Source organism: Moschus berezovskii, chromosome 11 (genome assembly GCF_049115385.1).
Source record: "Moschus berezovskii isolate FMDL1 chromosome 11, NW_MosBer_1.0, whole genome shotgun sequence".
NCBI classification, from domain to species: domain Eukaryota; kingdom Metazoa; phylum Chordata; class Mammalia; order Artiodactyla; family Moschidae; genus Moschus; species Moschus berezovskii.
In genome coordinates this window covers 32,341,696-32,361,510 of record NC_142470.1, presented here as the reverse complement: position 1 = coordinate 32,361,510, position 19,815 = coordinate 32,341,696, and the positions used below count along the sequence as shown (strand labels likewise).

The 19,815-nt window shown below is 35.9% G+C and overlaps 1 protein-coding gene across 11 annotated transcripts in view; it reads right to left on the bottom strand.

The window, feature by feature from the left end:
- The window catches only part of NCOA1 (nuclear receptor coactivator 1), a 216,191-nt gene that overhangs the window by 152,010 nt on the left and 44,366 nt on the right, over window positions 1-19,815 (bottom strand). For 8 of the 11 annotated variants that reach the window (XM_088841223.1, XM_055399628.2, XM_055399632.2 and 5 more), the window contains exon 2: window positions 11,708-11,843. The gene's annotated coding sequence lies outside the window, so the exon portion shown is untranslated. Of the gene's footprint in view, window positions 1-11,698; window positions 11,844-19,815 lie in introns of all 11 variants that reach the window. The other 3 variants (XM_088841224.1, XM_055399631.2, XM_055399630.2) reach the window with 1 other exon arrangement.

The following is a 19,815-nucleotide window of genomic DNA, read 5'->3' as shown; positions in this document are numbered from 1 at the left end:
AAATGTTTTCAGAAAGCACTGAAATAAAAAGCTATTGTGATGCAAATATTGTCTGTTGTAAGACAAGCAAGAGTAACTACAGGCAACAGAAATTGCCCAGTCCTTCAAAATAGATCACAGAATTATCAGAGCTGGGAGACACTGATAAGTCCACTTTACATTTTATAAAGTACTATTACCCAAGTGCTGGATATCTGTCAGAAGTTTCCAGCTGACTCAAAAAATAAATTATTTAATTCACAGTTTTTCTATAGAAAAACTGAAACTATGAATTTAGCCAAAAAAGAAAAGCAGTTAAATTCCAAACATTCCCATATGACTCAAAACTACACTGACAATCATAATGTGTAAAAAGGCAATAAAAGGTGAGGAAAATCAGCATGTCAGAATGAAAAAGGATTAGACTCACTCTTGTATTATGATTCCAAAGAAGATGGTATCGGAACTCTATGGATAAATGTATGCTTCTGTCAGTTAATTTCTAAGAAGTATTTTAAAAATAAATTTAATGTTTCTTCTTTCTTTAAAGTATATTAAATCAAGAGTATATATCACAATAATTAATCTCAGAATAGAGAAAATGCACCCTGTGTATATATGTGTATATATTTACATACATCTATTCAGTTACTTGGGCTTCCCTTATAGCTCAGTTGGTAAAGAATCTGCCTGCAATGCAGGAGACCCCAGTTCAATTCCTGGGTCAAGAAGATCCACTGGAAAGGGATAGGCTACCCACTCCAGTATTCTTGGGCTTCCCTTGTCGCTCAGCTGGTAAAGAATCTTCTCCCAGTGTGGAAGACCTGGGTTCAATACCTGTATTGGAAAGATCTCCTCGAGAAGGGAAAGGCTACCAACTTCAGTATTCTGGCCTGGACATTTCCATGGACTATATAGTCCATGGGGTCGAAAAGAGTTGGACACAACTGAGCAACTTCCACTCACATTCAGTTACTTATCTATCTGCTCATTCATTTCTGGGTAAAGGAAAGCAAGAAGAGAAGCAGGACTAAAACTAAAGATAATAATGCATAAAAATCAAACCCTTCAAAGATCCTAAACGTTACTGTGATGCAGAAGAACACATGATGAAGTAAATACAATCCAGTGAAAAATGACAACCATCTAGACAACTATCTAGCCAATAACATAATCAAAATAAGCTGATACAATTAAAGGTAATCGCAAAATGAAATAGCTGAGAAAAAGTAAGTAAAAGTAGGTCTTAATCCAGTTGAAAGAGTATTAAGAACTTAATAAAACTATGCAGTACCTAACCAGGGCTTCCCAGGTGGCTCAGTGATAAAGAATCTGCCTGCCAGTGAAGGAGATGTGGGTTCAATCCCTGGGTCAGGAAGATCCCCTGGAGAAAGAAATGGCAACCCACTCCAGTATTCTTACCTGGGAAATTCAATGGACAGAAGAACCTGGCGGGCATAGTTCATGGGGTTACAAAGAGTGAGACATGATTTAGGGACTAAACAACAATAGTACCTAACCAAGATTCAGAATACCATAATTCTTGACCAACCACCCTACCACTGCAATAGGTTCCAGAGAATGAAAGTGAGAAGGAATGTACCAGGTGAAACTGTTTATTATTATCAAAGGGTTTGGACCACAGGCAACCAGGAACCCCTCTGCCTCAGTTCAGTTCAGTTCAGTCTCTCAGTTGTGTCTGACTCTTTGCAACCCCATGGATTGCAGCACACCACACCTCCCTGTCCATCACCAGCTCCCGGAGTCTACTCAAACTCATGTCCATTGAGTCAGTGATGCCATCCAACCATCTCATCCACTGTCATCCCCTTCTCCTTCTGCCTTCAATCTTTCCCAGCATCAGGGTCTTTCAAATGAGTCAGTTCTTTGCATCAGGTGGCCAAAGTATTGGAGTTTCAGCTTCAGCATCAGTCCTTCCAATGAATATTCAGGACTGATTTCCTTTAGGATGCACTGGTTGGATCTCCTTGCAGTCCAAGGGACTCTCAAGAGTCTTCTCCAACACCACAGTTTAAAAGCATCAATTCTTAGGCGCTCAGCTTTCTTTATAGTCCAACTCTCACATCCATACATGACTACTGGATAAACCATAGCTTTGACTAGATGGACTTTCGTTGGCAAAGTAATGTCTCTGCCTTTCAATACGCTGTCTAGGTTGGTCATAACTTTTCTTCCAAGGAGCAAGCGTCTTTAATTTCATGGCTTAAATTTCAAGCATCTTAAATTTCATGGCTTCAGTCACCATCTGCAGTGATTTGGGACCCCCCAAAATAAAGTCTGCTACTGTTTCCACTGTTTCCCCATCTATTTGCCATGAAGTGATGGGACTGGATGCCATGATCTTAGTCTTCTGAATGTTGAGCTTTAAGTCAACTTTTTCACTCTCCTCTTTCACTTTATCAAGAGGCTCTTTAGTTCTTCACTTTTTGCCATAAGGATGGTATCATCTGCATATCTGAGGTTATTGGTATTTCTCCCCGAAATCCTGATTCCAGTTTGTGCTTCATCCAGTCCAGCGTTTCTCATGATGTACTCTGCATATAAGTTAAATAAGCACAGTGACAATATACAGTCTTGACATACTCCTTTTCCTATTTGGAACCAGTCTGTTATTCCATGTCAGTTCCAACTGTTGCTTCCTGACCTGCACACAGATTTCTCAAGAGGCACACAGTTAGTTAAGCCTAATACCTGAAACACTCAACTCAAGCCAATGGTTTCTTGATTTCTTTTATTATACTTAGGTCCACATCTTAACACAGAGAAAAGAAGGAAAAGAAAATCAAGTATTTCTATAAAAAGCCATGATGGAATAACAGGGATCTGATAAATCCTTCTGGATATACAACCAGAAAACTGGGATAAAATAAACAATAGCTTTCAGATATTGGATAACAGTCAAAGCAGGAGTGGGACACCTGTGAAAAGGGGGAAAAAATTAGGTGAGCCCTACAACTGCTTCACCTCACACACCCTGGAAGCAGTTTCCAGGATACCGGGTAAAGAGGGAAAACTTCAGCAGAGCCTGGCAGTCTCAGACAACTGAGGAGACAAGAGACTGGAAATGTTCAGGGAGGCCAAGGTGGCCAGAACCTGTGTTAAAGCCTACCAAAGAGAAGGGACCTGCAAACACAGAACTCTGGAGATGTGCAGAGGCCTCCCCTCAAGCCTTCGGCAGGTCATCTATGACAGGAAACTACCGGAGGTTGGGGAAAGGGAAAGGACCCATGAAAAACAGGTCAAAGAATTTCTGAAACTCATACAAGCGTAGGGAGAATTTTTATTCCCACCAAGCAGAGTGAAAAGACCTCATAATAGATGAGACATTAAGTAAAGTACTCCAACATTATCAACTCTAAATTAGCTCAAATAAGGTTGCTTGGGACCCAGCCGACCAAAGCTTCCTCAAGGTACATTTTCCCCTAAACTGTTCCCACCACCTCATTCCCTACTCAGTTCAGTTCAGTTCAGTCGCTCAGTCGTGTCCGACTCTCCGCGACCCCATGAATCACAGCACGCCAGGCCTCCCTGTCCATCACCAACTCCCGGAGTACACTCAAACTCATGTCCACAGAGTCGGTGATGCCATCCAGCCATCTCATTCTCCGTCGTCCCCTTCTCCTCCCGCCCCCAACCTTTCCCAGCATCAGAGTCTTTTCCAGTGAGTCAACTCGTCGCATGAGGTGGCCAAAGTATTGCAGTTTCAGCTTTAGCATCAGTCCTTCCAATGAACATCCAGGATTGATCTGCTTTAGAATGGACTGGTTGGATCTCCTTGCAGTATAAGGGACTCTCAAGAGTCTTCTCCAACACCACAGTTCAAAAGCATCAATTCTTCGGCGATCAGTTTTCTCCACAGTCCAACTCTCACATCCATACATTCCCTACTAGAGAAGTATTATTTTGGTATCCAACTCTCTCAGTAACCTTTCTCAAACTCAGAGTATTATAATAAAAGTGTCTTACAGAGAACACAGAGATTACTCATTATACCACCACAGCACATTATCAAGTTTTTCCCACATGTCCCAGGCCTAGGGCTTCTTAAACTAACTAAACCATATTCACTTCTCCCCATTTAAAAAATTAAAGAAATAACAATTTTTAAACAAAATTATGAAGGAGTTTTCTCTCAAACATGTGCTAATAAATGCTTTGCCTAATTTTATCTCATGTAACCTATGTAAAGTTCAATGAGAAGTAACTGTATAACAGGTATGGAGGCTGGGGGAAGAAAGAAGTAATTTTATCAGAGACACAAAGAAATTCAGGAAATGAAACCAATAGAATCAACAAGTAATTCAAAGTAAAATGAACCATGAATAGGCTGCTTACTGATCAAGAGATAAAAGGAACTGTGAAAAAAGACTAGAAGCTGTTACTATATACTTTGTTCCTTTTTTAAAAATGAATACAATTGATTTACAATGTTGTGTTAATTTCAGGTGTACATCAAAGTGATTCAGAAATACATATATATATATATATATCTTATATGTATTCTGAATATAAAAAATATATGTTTTTTATATAGAGTCATATGTATCTGTTAATCCCAAATTCCTAATTTCTCCCCCACAACTGCCTTTCCTCTTTGGTAACCATAAGTTTATTTTCTATGTCTGTGAGTCTATTTCTGTTTTTTAAATAAGTTGATTTATATCATTTTTTAGATTCCACATATAAGTGGCATCATATGACATTTGTCTTTGTCTGACTTACTTCACTCAGTATGATAATCTCTAGTTACATCCATGTTGCTACAAATACCATTATTTCATTCTTTTTTATGGCTGAGTAGTATTCCATTGCATACATGTACCACATCTTTATCCATTCATTTGTTGATGGACATTTAGGTTGCTTCCATGTCTTGGCAACTGTAAACAGTGATACACTTTATTCTTTGGCTTCCGGCTACATACTAAGTCAATTATTAGTCTCTTAGTGAGCACCATGTATTTATATAGGAATAAACTTGACTCTGGATTCACTAAATATTAAGACAACTTCCAAAATCAAAATTCAAATGAAAACTGCTATTTAAAAGTTTGGCTGTTTGGTTCTAACTCCTACTTTTTGCAGCACAATTCCCTCAGCATGAGAAACACCACCAAAAGAGTTGGCCTTCAGGGCTGTGCCCAAATGGGCTTTCTTGTATTGTTTATCATGCTACTTCTGGTCTCATCGGTGGCTACGGAGCTTCCTACCAGTACGAAGACCGTGATACTTGCCTGTCCTGCAGGGCCACGGGCCTGAGCAAAAGAGCTACATTTCTTTATATATTCTGGGATGCTGAAATTATTTTATAATAAAGAATTACTAATAGCCAGAGAAAGAGATCAGGGTTGAAGGAAAGGAGACTGAGAGCAAAGGAGTGAGGGGGAACCTTTAATGTTGTTAGAAATATTCTGTATTTTGATGGTGGTGGTCACATGATTTCATACATTGTTAAATATAGAAGAATTATACACTTAACACGGATGACTTTTATTATATGTAAACTGTATCTTCATAAAGCAAATTAAAAAAAATTTTTTTTAATACCAAAAAAAAAAATAAATAAAAAAATAAAAGTTTAAATTCTAGGCAGCACAGTAAAACAAAAGAAACAGTACAAGGATTGGAGTGGAGGGATTAAAAATAAAATTTATAAGGAGAGACATAAAAACCAGTAAAGTACAGACTCTAGGGCTAGAATGCCTGGGTTCAAAACCCAGGTGTACCACATACCAGCTAGGCAATCTTGGGCAACTTAATGTCTACTTCACTGGGGCTTTTATAAGAACCTAATGGATTAATACGTGCAAGTGCTTAAAATAGAGCTTGGTAAACATTAAGCACTATACAGTAAAACTGTTCTTTGTAGGGAATATGATTTTGTATACAGAAAACCTTTTTTGTATACAGAAACTCAAAAAATTATCAGAAATAAAAATTTGTCAGGTTGCTAAATATACATAGTTCAATTGCATTCTTACAAGCCAACAAAGAGAAAATGTAAATTTCTGAACCTTTTCCTTATGGGAAATCTTCCAAAAAACTCAGAGAATAATATCAAGAATCATATCACCACCACCCCCCAACACCACAATTGCCTAGTATAAACAATGATCAACTCATGGCCAATCTTGATTCGTCCCCACCCACAGCCTCCTCTCTACTCCAGATAATAATAAAGCAGATCTCAGACATATCCTTGCATCAATCAACATTTCAATATGTACCTGTAAAAGATAATGACCCTTTTTCAGTATAACTACATGCTGTTATATCATATCTAAAGATTAATAATTTAATATAAAATATTCAGTGCTCAAATGTCTCTGATTATTTTACATTTATTTATTAAAATCTGGACCCAAATAAAGTCCAAACATCACTATTAATTTCAGTTTTCTTCTTTTCTCTTTTTTGTTCCTCACAATTTGTTTAAAAAAAAAAAAAATTGATGTCCCGAGGACTTACCATAGCCTAGATCCTGTTGACTCCATCTCCATGGTATCACGTCACTGTTTCCCTGTCTCCCTGTAAATCAGTAGTTGGAGCTAGCGGCTTGATCAGATTCAGATTCAAATTTAATTTTTTTGGCAAGGATACTTCATAGGTAGGATTACGAACTTTCATTAAGAGAAACCTAATGTCTAACTGTCTTTATTCTTGTGACCACTGATGATCTTGCTTAAGTCCAGGAATTCATTAAGAAATGGTGATGTTCTATTTATCATCCCTTAACTGTAAATAGAACACTAGTCATGTATGGATGTGAGAGTTGAACTGTGAAGAAAGCTGATCGCCGAAGAATTGATGCTTTTGAATTGTGGTGTTGGAGAAGATTCTTGAGAGTCCCTTGGACTGCAAGGAGATCCAACCAGTCCATTCTAAAGGAGATCAGCCCTGGGTGTTCACTGGAAGGACTGATGCTGAAGCTGAAGCTCCAATACTTTGGCCACCTCATGCGAAGAGTTGACTCACTGGAAAAGACTCTGATGCTGGGAGGGATTGGGGGCGGGAGGAGAAGGGGACGACAGAAGATGAGATGGCTGGATGGCATCACCGACTCTGTGGACATGAGTTTGAGTGAACTCCGGGAGTTGGTAATGGACAGGGAGGCCTGGCGTACTGTGATTCATGGGGTCACAAAGAGTCGGACACGACTGAGAGACTGAACTGAACTGAGAAAAGAAACTTCCTCTCTTCAACTATTCTGTTACCTTCAAGTATAGTTGGTTTCTTAGCATACTCCAAAGAAAACAAATGAGTTTTTTAAAGTATCACCATGAACTCATGAATTTAAACATATTTGATGTGATTATGTTACAATTTTACATACTAATGCTCAAACTGTCTCATCTTTGGTCAGACAGAGCCCATTCAGTTAAGCACCTTCGTTGTTTTATCACACCTTGTGACTGTTTGATAATGTCCTTCCTTGTAAGATGTTCAATGCCCCCAGTCTGAAGCAGCTTTAGCCATACTTTGTTTTCCCTTTCAACTAGCTCCTTGCTTATTCTTTATTTCTACTAAATTAAAAATGCCTAATTCCTGGGACTTCCTTGGTGGTCCAGTGGCTAAACTCGGTGCTCCCAATGCCAGCGGCCTGGGATCAAACCCTGGTCAGGGAACTAGGACCTGAATGCTGCACCTAAATATACCGCATGCCACAACTAAGACCCACCGCAATAAGATAAATAAATCTTAATTTTAATTATAAATCAATTGTGTTATATATTCTGGATATTATGATTGAATATGGACCCAGAAATTACAAAAATATTTCCTTCTCAGTTCTACTTTCAGGATTCCATTGACTGCCCCCACCATAAAGCATACCTGACTCAAAATTAAGATGTTAAATGCTTCAGTTTGAAATGCTTCAGTTTGACAGACCGGAGCAAAAGAGTCCTAATATATTCTCTATTGGCATTTTAGCTCTGCAAAGTATGTCTTCATGTTCTATGTCAAAATTCAGATATGGGTTTTAAACATGTATAATAAAAATTCATTTCTTTGATAAATTAGTAAAATCATCAAGTGTAGGAAAATGGTCAAGCTTCCAGACAATTATTCTATAATTCAAACTTTTATAAAATCCTTATGCTTCATCCTTAACATTGAAACTCATGATATGTGAATACAAAAGTTTTAAGTTCTGACTATTTCAAAAAGTAAATGTAAGTTTATGCCTCCTTGAAATCACAGAAATGGCATTATAAGTAGTAAAGAAACATTCATCTTAATTTACTAAAAAACAAACTAATAAACATGTAAAGCCCTGTCACAGTACACAGTACATCAAATACATCACTGTAGAAAAGCAGAATCTTACACTTGCTGACCATTTCTTCACCAAAATCCTAAAAAAAACAGTGTCAGTGGCCAAAAATTGCTTACATCCACAATTTTTACTGTTTTTTTTCAAACATTAAATCACAACCAGAAATCACATTACTAAATGCCAATTTTCTTCTCTGAAAAAAAGGATATAAATGTATAACTTGGTGCAATGTCTTTTATTCACAGACCAAGTGTACCCTCTCCTAGCTAAGTTGTTGAAGTTTGATCAGAGGAACCAGTACAACTTCTCCAGGCAACAATGGCTTAAAAAAAACTCAACCAATCACTACCACCACCACCAACAACAAAAACAACAAAATAACAGTAACAACAAAAAGCTCTTCTGCTGGTGCAAATTTCTCAGTGAGTAAACAGAAACACATCTCTATGAAGTGCTGGTATGTCCTCAGCACACCAGTGCTTTCATCCAACTGAAAAACAAAAAATTCTACTAGCATGCACATGACAGTAATTGCTTTTTCAGATGGTATGCCTTTGATAAGGGATTTTTGCCAAAAGCTCGTTTTACTTTCTCTCCAAGCATAATATTTGTCATTAAGTTTGAAACTGGTTTGACAAGCTTCTCAATAGTAGTGTGAGCTGACCTGTTTTTGGCTAGGAGGATAACTGTGAATGATACTTCAGCAGTGTGGTCTTCTCTGTCTTTAGCAACAACATGCATTCATATAACACTGAAAAGCATTATTTTATAAAATTTTATACATTTGTTTCATTTTCATCACAACTCTAAAAAGTAATTATTATAGAAAAGGAAACTAAGACAGAAATATTCATTCAGTTCCTCACGGTGGCATGAAAGTCAAAGAGCCAAAGCTTGTGCTCTTTCCATCCCACCACAGAGAAAATGACGGCAAGGGAATCATCTATCCCCTCAATATACCTGTTGAAATGTTTCTGTGAGTCCAAACAAAGTATTTTTAAAAGGCATTATTTTAATTTAATGTAAACTATAAGATGGGCTTCCCTGGTGACACTAGCAGTAAAAATAAAAAAAACTGGCTGCCAGTGCAGGAGACATAAGAAACATGGGTTCGGTCCCTAGGTTGGGAGGATCCCCTGGAGGAGGAAATGGCAACCCACTGCAGGATTCTTGCCTGGAGAATCCCATGGACACAGGAACCTGGAAGACTACAGCCCACAGGGTTGCAAAGAGTTGGAGACAGCCGAAGCAATTTAGCGTGCGCGTGCGTACACACACACACACGTGCATGCATAATCCAAGACATAACCTTACAAATGTTCTAGGGCCTTAAATCACTCACTGATTTTATTTTGTACAATAAAAATACAAAAAAAAGAAAGAAAGAAAGAGGAAAAAAAAAAAAAAACTCCCACAATCTCAAAATCTTAAAAACCTCTCAAAAATTTTTTTGAAAAATCTTTAAGAAAATATTCTCAAAATGTAATATATAAAACTTCTGAGTGCAAGTTTGTGAAATTTTTACTTCATTTTTGAAAGGGGAAATGACAAGTATCAATAGGAGTATCACGCTGTGTAAGCCTGCAAATGAGTGGGGCAATATAAGAAACTAATGAATTAGAAATCCCTAATTTAAGGATTTAAGCAACTTAATTTGGTTATATCGCACTTTCACAAGTAGAACCATAAACAGCCAATAGCCACATCCAATCAGTCACAAAATTCAATTGATCAGAATTTCCAATTCTCTAATCTTTTTGTTGATATCTGAATATAGAACTTAACTATATTACTTAGAAAAGAATACTAAACTAGATTTTATGTGCTCATTTCATAATTGATTTTAAATGGTTTTTAGATGACAGTGTTTAGCCTCCCTAGCCCCAGAGTAAAACATTCTGAGTGAAAGAGGTCTTCAACTTCACTCATAATGAAGTTATAGAATAACCTATATCCTTCCACACATTTAGAATTACTCTCTACAAAGCTTAACAATTCAACTAATGCTGTTATATGAAAGCAAGCAGGAAAGGTATCTTTAAAAAATAAGTTAGGGACTTCCCTGGCAGTCCAGTTTTAAGACTTGACTTTCCAATGCAGGGAGCGTGGGTTCAATCCCTGGTCAGGGAGCTAAGATCCACATGCCTCCTGGCCAAAAAACCAGAACTTAAAGAACAGAAGCAATACTATAACAAATTCAACAAAGACTTTTAAAAATAGCCACATCAAAAAAAAAAATCTTAAAAAATAAGAGAAATGGTTATGGTAATAAGTTAAATTACATATTTAGTCATCATTGCCATTTGATTCAAAGTGACACCAAAAAGTTTTCTAAAAGTTCAACGTATCTGCTAGTTGCCACAGAGCTTTTAAAACTTCTCATCAAAACAACCTCTTTTTCATCTGCTATTTGATTCAAGGTAATTTTTCTTTGATAAGAATTGCTCAATTACACCCCCCTTTTAGAAAGCAATCCATTTATTTTAACTGAAGCAGTCTTAGGTGTTCTATTATGGATTCTTATATTTTAGAATTTACTGCTTTACAAGTTCTTCTTTGGAAACAGAACAAAATGAAATTTAAATCCAAGTAATAAGTGATACATTTTTTTTAGATTTTTCATCTGCTCTACAAATACAGAGAAGCAACCAACTCTGTCACTGAAAATAATTATCTTTCCATAATTTCTGCCTATTTGGAAACATACAATTAACAAGAAAATATTTTATTTTTAAATAAACACCAAACTAACTATACCCTCTTTGGATTTTATACTATTTTAGAAAAATAAAGAGCACTGTGTTTTCTGTTGATACTATGTTTCCTTTGATTGTTTTCAATTGTCTTATGTAGTCTTTAAAGTGGACAGCCACCCCCTGATTTGGAAGTATCATTTGACTCTTTAATTACACATCTGGCTTTTCTGATCCAAGTGAAACTAACCCATCAGATTCCAAAGGTTCTGAAGGGAGTCTATGGGGAGTATAAGTGACACTTCTTGGTAAATAGAAACCCCTTCACAGTAAGTTTAGGAGAATAGGAAAGAGAAGTTTCTGAATCAAAGCAAAGGACAAGGTCTCTTGTATCATGGAAGCACGTGCTGAATTCAACTGTTCATCTCAGAGGGTCATGACATAAATAAAATAATAATTAACTTTAGGCATTTATTTTATTCCAGTTCTTCTACACTGAATCGTAACCTGCACTCAGTATATTTCTAATAATTGACATGCTTTTCTAATTATAAGGATTACCTCCTTTTAAAATCTGAATCTCGTCTCAGATTTGGGGGAATGTGGGGAGGGGAGTGGATGTGTCCCTAAAAGCTAACCATTCTAACATAGAAATTTTTAAACTTATAAAATCTATATAGATAGAAATCAACATTATACACTGACTGCCAAAGAGTTAAAGCTGTACCTTGAATACCTTAGAATAAGCAGAAGTTATAAATGTCGGTGTCTTCATTTGGAAGCAAAAATTCTTAATGCCTGATCTTGTCTGATGGTCCGTGATTTTTATCATCAGAGTCGGTTCCAGTCACATCCCATTAGTATGGATGGATCTAAAGTTGAAAAGACATTAGATTTTAGATACTGTGACACATCATTGTTTCCCTATAAGCATACAAAGACTCTCACACAAATGCTTTAGTTTTTCAAGAAATTCTAATTCCCATTCTTGTCCCTATCACAGATTTGAAAAACTGAAAATAAAGAATAAAGATTAAATAAATAAACAGATAAAGTTATCAGTGGTAATCAGTTACTGGCTTTAAAAAGGTTCAGATACCCAAAGGAGGAATGCCACAAATTAGGCTTCATATGGATAATTTAAGGAGGTAAGGGACCTAAGCTTCTGACTCACTCATCAGAGTTGCTGAAGTCACCCCAGCCGCAGTGACCTCAGGACCCAGTTTCAGGTAAAATGCAACAGTAGGAAAAAACAGGATTTTCATCAGAAGATACCTCTATGACAAAGAAGCGCCTGATATGATGGCTATCATTCATTCCTAGGTCACTGGTAGTGGAAACGTGACAAATGGCCCACCTTACTAAACGAATAGTAGTGCTCTATCTTCCCATTCTACCTCAAAGTTAACTCCAAATAGTGGGACTCTGCAGACATCACAGAATACTTGAGAAAAGTGAGCCCTACTGGCTTTCATTAGTTAAAGCCTAACTGCTTTAGTTTTGACCACCCAGGGTTAAGCTTTTCACTAATACTCCCTTTAGACCACCAAAACATGGTGGATCAGGCTCCAGGAACTATCTTTAGACCACAGATCAACTCAGGAATCCTGCTAGTTACTTTTACCTGTGGCTCCCATCCCTGTCACTCTTGGGCTTTATTCAAAACATAAACTATTGTGACTGACTACCATCTCTCCTGTTTTCATGTCCACAGTGTTCTCTTTGCTCTCTCACCTACTGCATGTGTTCCCCAACTGTTGTCCTTCCTTCCAATCTTTTCCACAGGGATCTCTGGAAACCCCTTTTACATAGTAAAACAAATGACCTCTATATCTTCAGCCTTATCACTGAACTGAGTTTCAACCACTGGGCTAAATCTGCCTCTTGAAACAAACCCTCCGGAGTGAAGACTAATAAGGTCATAGGAATCATCTCTGTCCTTAGTGACATTTCCAGACCCTAACTCATAAGCAATCCCAACCCGTCCCTCAGATTCATGCAATCTGACTGTCCTACCCTCTTCTTGTCTTTGTCATGGACTATTCCACTCTTTCGAAAAGTTTCTAACCAGGGTCCAGACTCAATCCCTCAGATGCACTCTACCTACACTCATCTCTCCAGTTGTGTGTTGTCACCAATCTCAAAATCTGGGTTGTCACCACCCAGGCTATCAGTCCACCAACTATGTCAGTTTCTTTCTTCTACTTCACCACTCTCAAATTCCTAATCCTGGGTCAATTTAACCACGTGCTAATGAAAAGACACACAACCATGTGGACTAATCCTGCTATAACACTAAGGTCTTCAAAGTTTAGTCAGACACTGAATGCCATCCATGTTATTAATCAGATCCTTCTTCCATAACCACACTGCCTCTTTTGGCAAACGTGCAACTCACTCTTCCAGCCCTACATGGGGTAGAATGGGAAAGCGGTTTTATGTCTTCCTTAACCATGTGTGTAGGTTATTTATATTGTGAAAACACCATTTTTTTCATCTACTTTTAACATTTTTCTCAGTCTACCACTGGCTTTTAATACAAAAGTTTCTATTTTCTATTTTTCATTTCTCTTATTATTTCTTTGCTTAGAAATTTCTTCCCCTTCAACAATAACAGATAGATACTGATTTTCACTTTTCTGTGGGCTATTTTTGAACACTTCATTGCAAATGAATGGAAAGAGATTTAATTCTAAACTGACCTGTATTTCAAATTGCCAGTTTTCCTAACAACTTTAAGTAATTAAGTAAACTTCTTTTTGATTTATAAATTTCTTCTTATAAATTTCATTTGTCTACAACAAGGTTGATTTCCCGGCTATCATCCATTTCTGTAATGTAATTATTGTTTCTTTTTATGCTGTAATTTGTGATAAGAATATTCTTTAGTATTCTCATGTTCTATTCTTGACAACAGTTAGATACATTTTACCAGTTTCCAAGGAGATGCCTAGTAGCCTCAGGAGTAAGAAATGGTTTCCCAGTCCACTCTGAGTGGTGTAGTTGTTACAGTTGCTGTCTGTACACAGTGCTCCTTTGTGCTTTGAGGGATCATCCTTATTGGATCTAGACCCAAAACCTCCCTAATCATGTTAGAAAACCAGCCTTTTTATGTATTTATCTATCTAGAGCCAGATTCATAAAACCATGATCTTTGCAATTCTCCATGCTTTGTATTTACCTTTTCATTTCTGAAATCTACTTTATGTAAAAACAGAAGTATCTCACACACAATTTTTATTTCACAGGCCAACATTTTTTATCAGTTCCAACGGATTTTTCAAATCTTCCTGTTATCTTTTAAGGTTCACATAGTTATGTCTACTAACTTTAATTTTTAGGAATATATACTACATTCACATGAATAAAAAATTAAGATGATGTAAAAAGAAACATATTTGAGAAGTCTCATTTCTCTATCATCCACATGTGGTTTCCTGTCCTTGCTTACTATATGTCACCACTTTTATACATTCTTATATGTATATGCTTCCAGTGATTCTTTATGCAAATACACTTAACTGCAAATATAACCTTATTATTCCTGCCTTCTTACATAAAATATTTAATTTTGCATGTTATCTTTTTTCGCTCATTATATCCTGCAAATTTTCCATGTTAGGATATGCTTCCATGATATTTCATTGTGTGAACATACAGTAGCTTGCATAACTAAGCTCACAGTTTTAAAAAATTAGATTCTAAAAATTTAAGTCTTATTTCTGAAAATAATTTCGTTTAAGAGCAACAACTAAATAAACCAAACAGCACAAGAAACTATGTGATGTGATTTCACAAAATTTTATTCCATTAATAAATATAAGTTCTCTTGTATATTTCTTTATCTTTTTATCTCAAGTTTACTTTATGATCCTATCTAAAATCTATCACCCATAATAGTCATAAATTTTGAAAGCTTAAGGACAGTTCTCAGGTTGAAAGGCCTCAAATTCTGAAAGCTGCCTAACCTCAAAGAGGGTTTCAATGGGTCTGTAAAAATCAAATATAATTATACAAGAATCAAAAGAGCTGTAGAAGCAAAAAAATGTTCCATTCTACTTAGTAAGATCAGGGAAAGACTCATGGAAGAAATAGCCCCTTGGGTTCAATCCTGAATAACCAAGTGCTCAAGAGACAAAGGCAAGAGAAAACAAGGGGAATCAGAAAAAGCAGCAGTTTGAAATAGTAAACTCTGTCAAGAACTCTTAAGTAGTTCTACTTCCACTTAGAATGCAGAAGGCCACAAAAGAGTGTTTTCCCACCCTAGTGAGAGAAAGCCAGATACATAAAATCAAAACTTCTCTTGAATCTAATAAAGAATTGAAGTCAGAAGGCAACCAAGTAATTCAATTCCAAAGAGGGAAAGTTCCTCCAGGGAGAGACTGTACCAACTGTTTTACCTCTGGCAGGTTCCCAGAAAAAGAAGTGGCCCTCATACAAGTACACAGAGGGAAAAAAAAAATCAGTTAAGATTTTAACAAATTCTAAGTGACCAAATATGAACTACTACATCAGTTAGGAATGGCTAGAAACCCTAAACACAAGGGGAGTTTACACTCAGTTGCAAGTTCTTCTACATACCTCAACCAGATTCTCACAAGAAAGATCAGAGGTAGGATAGGAAACCAGAGAAAGCCTCTCATCACTGAAGCGAGTGTGTATGAGGTGACAAGTACGGGTCTGAAGCCTTGCCTGATTCCCCAGTCTATCCCCAACACAGACCAAAAGCCTAGAGCCACTGGGGGAACGACAGAAAACTCTCTCACACCAGCATCCAGGCAAAAATCCACTGCTTCAGAGACAGAAGCAAATGCCTCATCCAGACAGGGAGAAAACACTCTTAAGCACTCAGACACAGGCAAAGATAGACTGGTGCTATGAAAATATAGAGGCAAAAAAACAACCCTCTGCCACTGTAGAGGAGGGGGGAAGGAAAAGTCTTGGGTCAGGGATCCTGCACTAATAACAACAGAAATGTACTACTACAAGGGAGGAAAAGGATATTCCTGCCCAAGAACAATCACAAATGTATGATGGTGTTTGACCATCAAAGGGAAGAGAAAGCAGGAAAGCTAAGAAAGTCCTACCACGGATTCCTGTAGGGCCTGATCAGGATTGAGTTTGAATCAGAACAAAAGAGAACCCTGCCCTGTCCCACAAGCACATCTCTGGGTAACAAGCAACAATAATCTATCACTGGGAGAAAGACAGTAACATGAAATCTCTCTGCAAACAGATGTGCAAAGACTGTTGAAAGATGGGGGTAATACAGCATCACAGAAAAATTCTGTCGTACCACACACCACACTCACAATACAAGGCAACACCAGCCAGTCACTTGAAAACTTTGAAGCCCACTGAGGGTAAAAATGGCCACAAATTCCAAACCCAGCTCCTTTCAGGATTAGGTTGACTCAATCTCTGACACAAACAACCTGACAGGAGAGAATCACTTCAATCTCTCCTACTCTTCTATACATGATGACAAGCATTAAATTACAAATTATGAAGCATCCACAAAAGCAAGAAAAAATAACTCTTTGTTAAGAGATAAAGAAATCAGCAGAATCAGGACTGATTCATTCATTTAAATTATCAACCATTCTAAAATAAGTATGCTAAATGATCTAGTAGAAAAGATGGACCAGCATACATAAAAAGATGGAAATTTTCAACAGTGAGATGAAAACTTTAAAAAAGTAAAATAGAAAAGCTAGAAACAAAAAAAAAAATTGTTTTACATTAGAGAAGAAAATTTTCCTTGGCAGCCTCAAGAGTAGCTTGGACACAGATGAGGAAAGAATCATTGAAATTAAAGACATTAGAAATAATACAAAATGACTATACAGCTTAGAAAAACGAAAGGAAAAACACAGCTCAAGGCATCCAAGAGGTGTAGTACTATATCAAAACGTATTACATCCATTTAATTGGAGCCCCAGGAGAAAAAAACAAAAATAATGAGATACAAGAAATACACGAATACGACAATGGCCAAGAATTTTCCCAGAAAAATCCAAGACAACAAACCAGAGAGCAAAAAATCCCAGAGAACCCCAATCAAGATAAATACCAAAGCACACACACACAAACAAACATACATGGGTTTATCATAGTCAAACTGTAGAAAAACAAAAATAAAAATCTCAAAGAGAAAAAAAATAAACACTACATACAAAAAACAAAGATTAAAATTTTCTTCAGAAAATTATACAAGTCAAAAGACAATACTGAATATAATACCTTTTAGGTACTGAAAGAAAAAAGAAAAAGCTGAACACAGAATTCTATAATCAGCAAAAAAAAATTTTTTTAATTGAAGGAAGACAAAAAGAATTTTTTACAAATAAAATGAGAGAATTCACTGCCTACAGGCACCAGAAATGTTAAAGGAAGTTCTTTAGGCAGCAGTGAAAATTACCAGGTGAAAATTTGGACCGACAAAAAGGAAATGAAGAGCATTGGAAACAGAAGGTAAATATACAAGACTACTTTTTCATATTTTATTGTTTGCACATGAACTAAAGTAAAAAATTATAATGTAGGGTTAATAACATATAAGGAAATAAAATTTATGACAACAAAGTATAAAGATGGTAGGTAGAAAGCTGAAGCATACTGTGTATAAGGTATTACATGACACATGTCGTATAGTATTATTTAAAGAAAAAATGTAGAGAAAAGAATATAAGTTAAGATTTTTAACATATATCTTTTTAAAAGATCTACCTTTTAAACCTGAACGTAGTGATTCTCAACCAGGAGCAGTTTAGACCCCTCAGAGACATAGAGCAAAGTCTAGAAACATTTCTGGTTGTCACAACTGAGGGCAGGAAGTGGGTGCTACTGTCATCTAGTAGATAAGAGACCAGGAATGTTAAAAATCCTTCAGTGCACACAGGATATCCCCGCCATGACCCAACAACAAAGAATTATCCAACCAAAAAGACCAACAGTACCAAAGTTAAGAAACCATGACCTACAGCAACCACTAAAATATGTGTGTGTGTATATCTACAGAATACGCCAAAAGTAAGATAAAATGAAATTATGAAAAATGATTAATTCAATAGAAGGCAGAAAAAGAGGAAAAAATAAACAAAAAGGATTCAAATAGAAAATAACTAGAAGGATGGAAGGTTTAAATCCAAACTTCCCAAATGACTACATTAAATAGAAATTATCTAAACACCCAATTAAAAGGTAGAGATTATCAGAACAAATTTTTAAAACATAATCCAATCATATGCTATCCACAAGACACTTTCTGTACAAAGACATAGGTTAAAAGTAAAAGGTTGGAAAGGAAAGAAAAGATAGCATGACTGCATTAATATCTGACAAAGCAGACTTCAGAATACGGAACATTACCAATGATAAAGAGGAACGTTAATGATAAAGGATCAATTCATGATAAAACTCTAAGGAGATGAGACAAATCCATAATTACACTTGTAGACATTAATACACCTCTGCTATTAATCAAAAGAACAAGAAAACAGGAAATCACTAAGATATAGAAGACTTGAAAACGCTATCAACTGACATGACCCAATTGAACATTTATAGAACATTATACACAACAAGAACAGAAAATGCATTATTTTCAAGGCTACATAGAGCATTCACCAAGAAAGACCACTTTCTGGGCCATAAAACAAACCTCAAAATATTTAAAAGAATTAAAATTAAATAATACTTTTTTTCTGACCAAAACAGAATTAAGTTAGAATCAACAACTGAAAGATACATTAAGAAATATCAAAGGTTATAGATTAAACAATATATTTCTAAATAACGCAAAAGATTAAAAATTAAGGGAAATTAGAAAAAATTTTAATTGAACTAAAAGTAAAACAGAACATACCAAAATTTGTGGGATACCACTAAAGCAGTTCTTAAGAGAAAAACTTATAGCATAAAACATAAACTGCTAATATTAGAAAACATAAGTTTTGCCTCAATAATCTAAGCCTCCACCTTAAGCAGAAAAAGCAAATTAAACACAAAGGAATTAGAAGGAAGAAACGAAACTGAAAACAAAACTCAACACAGAAAATTTATGAAACTGAAATCTACTTCTTTGAAAATTTCAATAACACTGAATAAACTTCCGGCCAGAAAAAGAGAGAAGCCACAAATTAACCAAGAATGAAAAGAGGACAGCACTAGAAACTGTACAGATATTAAAAGAATAATGAGAGACTATTACAAACAACTTTATGGCAATAAAACTCTGTAATTCTGTTAAAATGGACCAATTCCTTGAAAGTTTGAAAGACAAACTACCAAGTTTACTCAATAAATTAAATAACATAACTCTTAATAAGTATCAAGAAAATTTAATTCATAATTTAAAATCTTCCCACGAAGAGAGGTCCATGACAAATGGCTTTCTTGGTAAATTCTACCAACATCTAAGGAAGAAATCATATCAATATTACATAAATTTTCCAGAAATAAGAGTAAACATTTCCCAATTCATTTTATAAGGACAGCATAACTCTGATACAAAAATCAGACCAAATATAAAAAAGGTTTAAGAAATATAAATTACAGACCAATCTTCTTTCATGAAGACACAAAATATCTTAACCAAATATTAGAAAAATGAATCTAGCAATATACAGAAAGGAATATATATAATGACCAAATAACATTAATACCAAGAATATAATATTTGTTCAAAAAAAAAAAAGAATCAATGTAATCCAACATATCAATATAAGCAATCATCTAAATAAAATTTAGGAAAACCCCACAACCGTTCGTGATTCAAAACTCAGAAAACTAGGAACAGAAGGGAATGTCCTCAGCTTAAGACATGAATTTACAACAAATCTA